General features: G+C 36.8%; 1 non-coding gene across 1 annotated transcript; it reads right to left on the bottom strand.

The window, feature by feature from the left end:
- Positions 1-850: 850 nt before the first annotated feature.
- On the bottom strand, positions 851-957 carry LOC126031546 (U6 spliceosomal RNA). The gene has a single exon (XR_007503380.1). It is a non-coding gene; the product is annotated as a U6 spliceosomal RNA (small nuclear RNA).
- Positions 958-6,000: the final 5,043 nt, after the last annotated feature.

Here is a 6,000-nt window from a genome sequence, read left to right as displayed (position 1 = left end):
TGCTTATTCCTACCTTTCCTTACCACTTATCTGTATCACTCTCATCATGTAATGTTTACATGTATCATTTGAAGTAGGACTAGACCTCATCTGGAAGCAAGAAAATACAAATCAGGATTAATGAGATATCACTTTACAGGTCATTTGTTGGATCCCATTAGTCTGTTCCATTGAAAATTTTGTTCATGTCTTAACAAAATATCTATATTATAAATCATTCTTCTAAGATAAATTAATTATGGATATATTTTTACACACAGCTAATTTATCTTCCTCCCTACTTCTTCCCTTTCTCTTCCTCTTTCACTTCCTCCTCTTCCTTTTTCTCTTCCTCCTCTAATTCCTCTTCCTTTTTCCTCTTTCCCCTACAATTCTTCCTCTTCCTTTTTCTTCTCCTTCAACTCCTCTTCCTTTTCTTTTACTCTTCCTCCCTTTCAATTCCTCCTCCTTCTCCTTCAACTCTTTCTCCTCCTCTGAGGGAGTCCAGGAATTACTTCCTTTAATTCCCAACCAACCTAGTTGAATGGTTTAATATAAGTTATGAAGAATGCAGTATTGCTTAGGCTCAGCAGTGCCCAGGACCAATTGAGGCTCATGCAATGTAGGGATTAAATCAATAAGTATCATGTCCATTTGCTCAGACTTCCGTGATATTTCTTCAGCCCTAAAATAGAAGTTTAAACAAATACCACCATTAATTATGTTATAGATAAATGTATAATATTTATATCTATGAATGCACACAGAAAATGATTATAGCAACAGTATCTATACCATACTACACTATTATCCTTACCCACATACTAGTAAACATTCTTTTTTTTTTTAGATGTATGAAAAACACTTTTATAAAAATATGGAACGCTTCACGAATTTGCGTGTCATCCTTGCGCAGGGGCCATGCTAATCTTCTCTGTATCGTTCCAATTTTAGTACATGTGCTGCCGAAGCGAGCACTAGTAAACATTCTTAAAGCACAGGAATTTTCAAGTTGTCTAATAAGCTGATAATGAAAATATACCCATCAAAAATTCCCTCTGTGTCCCAAGCAAAATTTTTCATTATTTTTGAGGTGAGTGGTTAGTGTTCAAAACTTGCCACAATAATATGTTAATGTATATTTTTACTTCCTCTTATATGTCAGACACCTGATTTTCAGACACTCCGATCTCAGCTATATACAGCTCTCTGTCTCTACCTTTTAAGATATAGATTATTATATTAACTATATATCTTTAAAGATACATACTTGTAGATATAGAGAAAGACAGAGAGAGTTACCTAGAAGGAGTGCTTTTCTCTGAACCTAAGCCGAGATATCATTCCAAAGCCAATAGAAATCATTCAACTCTACCAATTCTAAAACTCCCCTTTGCCTCAATACCCTGATTTGTTTCAAGTTGGGCCTCTTAGATATTTTTTGCCATATCAGTTTGACTCTGTTTGGGCACTCTACTTTGAAAATCTAGCCATGCATCTAAATTATACATTCAGGTTAGCCCCTTCCTTCTCATCCTTTATGAATTCCTCTCCTTTCCTCACCTCTCTCTGCCAAGGTCCTACAAGGTTGCAGATAAGCCTTCTGGGGTCTTCACTTTCACTACATTTGTAGTTTAAAAAAATAAAAACTTCACATATATTTTTACATTTTAGTCTTAACTATAAAATAACTCTATCAGGTAGAATGATCAGCTTGTTAGACTTGTGTTTCATAAAATTGATTTTTAAAAGTCAAATAAATTATGTTAACTTAAGTTTATATTCAAGTTCAAAAGATCATTTCCCCTCTTGTTTGGTGTGTTTTTTTTTCCCTACTTGAGCAGATGACTTATCTCCATCCTAAGCTGATCTTACAGTTCATTTTTGGAGACAGCTTGCTTTTCAGGGTAAAATATTAGTGTATTAGGTATTCCAGAACAAGATATTATGAATGAACTAATTACTCTAAAGTATGAGTATTAGAAATAGTTAGTGGTGGGCCCGGAGAGATAGCACAGCGGCGTTTGCCTTGCAAGCAGCCAATCCAGGACCAAAGGTGGTTGGTTCGAATCCCGGTGTCCCATATGGTCCCCCGTGCCTGCCAGGAGCTATTTCTGAGCAGACAGCCAGAAGTAACCCCTGAGCCGGGTGTGGCCCAACCCCCCCCCCCAAAAAAAAAAGAAAAAGAAATAGTGGTATAGAAGCAAGTGGCTATGAAGGACATTTGACAAAATATTCTTTAAGGTTCTCCACACCCCATGTGAGAAAAATGTGCTTAGATTTACTAAGGAGGAAGCTTTGTATAACACACCTGCTAAGTTATTGATTTCATAGTAGGGAAATTTTCCTATAAATATTGTATGGATAGTGGCAGTTGCTACTGTGTTGGTAAGTCCTGTCAAGTTCTTTCTCTAGAGAAACTAAAAACCCAGAAATGACATTTCCCAGGCAAGTACTACATAAAATATGTACATTTTACTAGTAATTTTTCTTAAATTCTTTATTATTTGTTTCTCACAACTACTCTGAACATTATTATCTTGAGATACTAAATCCTTGCATGACTAGGTGGAATTCAATAGCTGTATCTTTATCATAAGATCATGTCAGCATGTGACTTTTGAATTCTTTCTCATAGTCATAAATTGAGTACATGTTGAAACCACCATTGAAACTTCTGTTTCCTGACTCCTTAGTCTGTTAGTGCACACATTCTCTAATCTTTGGCCAACAAAGGGTCTGATTTTTGCTTGAAAGTCTATCTTATAGCCAAAAGATTTAGCAGATCAAGTCTCAACCTAAGATTAAATATCAAGCACCTTTTCTGTGAAAATAGTATTGAACATGTAGGCCATTGCCTGAATGCTTTAAACTTTGTTATTATCTTGCAGTATTTTCATCTGTTTATGTTCAGTTGGAATGAAATTTGGAAAACTCAGTTGTAATTCCATATGTCCAAAAAGGTGGTACCATATAGATTTCTCTACTAAAATCTACTAAATAGATTTCTCTATTAAAATATTCTCTGCTACCTTGTCTTTCATTCATTTTACCCAAGGGAAACCTTAGTTCTATCATTCTATCATCAATGTCCAGTGGTTATTATCCAGATATTGCAATATAGATAAATTATTCAATGCTTATATTATCCTGGTTTATTTCATTTCACATAATTCCTTGAATTTCTTGCTTTTGTTGTGAATGGCAAAATTAATTTTTTAAAAGAGTTTTTTTTTTTTTTTTTTTTGGTTTTTGGGCCACACCCGTTTGACACTCAGGGGTTACTCCTGTTAATGGAAATAATGACTTTGTGTCTGGAGCTTGGGAGCTAGGATCGAAGAGCAGAAATTGTGTTTAGTAAATGGCTATTTCCCCTTGTTCAAAGCTGTTTAGGCTAGCCTGCTACCTTTGTGTCTGTTTTATCCTTTGCCCCAAACCCTTTGGGTTAGGGCTGAAGGTACTTGTTGGATTGATTTTTAATAGTGATCACCCACATCTTTCATTTGACAAACTCTGATTCAATACACACCATCACATGGCTCCCCAAGAATTGCTGGATGTAGTTCTGTTGAGTATGTTCCTGAAAGTTTCTGAGCAACACCAGGTGGTCTAAATATTCCCACAGTACCATCAGGCCCTACCAGCAGCACATTGTTGAACCTTAGCAGTGAACTGCCTGCCTAGTTTCTTGAAAATTGCTGGAAAGAGACATTGAGCCTCATGAGAGTCACTAGGAAGCTTCTTAAGCAATGGGGGGTTGGGTGGGGGTGACAGCATCGGTATAGTGTAGTGGTTTTAGAGAGCCTGCTTTAAAAACACATGGTTACAAATTTGAACACCTAGTGTCTCACATGTGCTGAGTATGTTTCTGGCAACTCTGCTGTTTGAGCATGACAGTTTGTTGCCTTTCATCCCTGGTGACACAAATAATTTTGAGTTGCACTACAGCTAGGTGCATTCAAGTCCAAGTGCCTGGTCAGTAAATGCGACATGTTGAACATGTGTGGAAACCCAGAAATGATCCCTAGCAAGAACCACAACCATAACATGTGTGCCTCAACTAAGAGTGCAACCCCCAGATCACACATGTACAGGTAGAATAGCTAAAGGAGGGTGAGCCTCAGCAAGCACCGTAGCCAAGTAGATGAGCACCAGGAAACTGCTATGCAAGCCCTAGCAAGTGTCAGAACTAAGGATGTGGAAGTGTCACAACCAAGTGAGTCTCAATCATTGTAGGCCTTAACAACAACAAAGGAAAGGGGTAGAGGAGAAGGAAAACTTTTTTGTTTTTGAATTTTGAAATTTTATTAAAGTTTCCACCTTAAGGCTTCCAAAAAATGTGATTTTTCTCTTTTGGAAATAGTCTCAGTGCTAAATATAGCACTTTAAATAAATGACAACTTTTTTCATGAATCATAAGCACAAAAGTTGGAAATCTAAGGAAGAGGCTTCTAGAACTGTGGTTAGTTTTACTTGAGAGTACTTTAAAAAGCAGACATTTGATATTATCCTTGAACGCTTAAGGCATAAAACAATCACCACAGATATAACTAGTCAGCTTAAGTTTTCTAAACTTATAGTTAAGTCATTTTTTAGTGTACATTGCTAAAGAAAAAAATTTGAAGAGTGAGTATGAATAGAAAAAATTATACTTCCTATTTTGTAGCACATGATTCTACTGGAAAATCTGCCAAATGGAATTCATGGAGAAGCATTATATATTTGTTCAACAAATCAACCAGGTTAATCACATTCATGGCATTGCTGATGTGACAGTTGAGGTTTTGAGGGCAAGGATCTGAAGGAGGTTTTGACCACAGGACCAGCAGATGTTAGGGAACCAGATGAACATGAATAGGCGAATGTTGTATAGTCAGAGAGGGGTTTATTACAATACAGACCCAAAGTTTCTTAGTATTAGGAAATTCATGCTTGTGTTTGCCATGATTCCTCAAACTATACCATTGTCTTCTTTTATTTAGATTCCTTTGTATAATTTGTTTATGTAAGAACATATTACAGTGGATGACATTTGAACATGTGTTTAAAGTCATTCTGATATACTCTAAGATTTTCCCTAATTACTACTTCTATCTCAAGATTTTTAGGCAATAACAGGATAAGGGTGAAGATAATTAGGAAATTTTTTTTCCTGAAGTTAAATATGGAAGTGGCTCAGAAATGTATAAAGTGACCAAAAGACACATTGACAGGTCTATTCCTGCAACACACAAAAAACTGCATCTGGAGAATTCATGTGTGAGGTATGCCAGCACAACCTGCTGGAACCTAGAGATTGGTGTATCCCATGGGAACAATATGACCATTACATGAAATCTAGAATTAGTTTCCCCGATCCATTCCCAAGCTTACCTGGAATCCAATCTAAGGACTCTCCTGGGGTGAAATTTTGTGGAGCAATGCATGGATTAGTGCAAGTACACCACTTTGACAAATAATGTTTCTCCCATAATTTTCCTAGACAGGAACAAGAATTTGATTTGATTAATGATGTTGTCTCATAAAAACGAGCTCTTGTGCCAAAAATGACTCAAAGCAGTAATAAGTGCCACCTCATGAAGGTGAAGTACACAAGTTGGTGACCTGCAAGGAGCATCACCTAGTTTCCTAGGTGCCAGCCCCTTTCAAGTGCCTCCCATGTACAATATCCTTGCATTCCTTTTTCTCCTTGTTGCCTCTGAAAAGTTCTGGCAATGAGGACAAATGCCAAAACAGAGAGGGGTTTATTACAATACAGACCCAAAGTTTCTTAGTATTAGGAAATTCATGCTTGTGTTTGCCATGATTCCTCAAACTATACCATAAGCTTCCAGTTACTGCTGACTGATTCCAAACCTTGTGCACATAAATTCATTTGCTTGAATTTAAAACAAAACCTCAATACTGAGTGTCATCCTAAGCTAATTCAAGGTAGGACTCTTGGGGCAATTGTTTGGTTGGAAATAGGCTGAGTCATTCTATTATATTCCAGAGTTGAGAACCGTTTGCTGGGTTACTGAA

The sequence above is a fragment of the Suncus etruscus genome, chromosome 15 (assembly GCF_024139225.1).
Source record: "Suncus etruscus isolate mSunEtr1 chromosome 15, mSunEtr1.pri.cur, whole genome shotgun sequence".
NCBI classification, from domain to species: domain Eukaryota; kingdom Metazoa; phylum Chordata; class Mammalia; order Eulipotyphla; family Soricidae; genus Suncus; species Suncus etruscus.
Note: the sequence above shows the minus strand (reverse complement) of the source record. Positions and strands in the feature narration are given on the sequence as shown.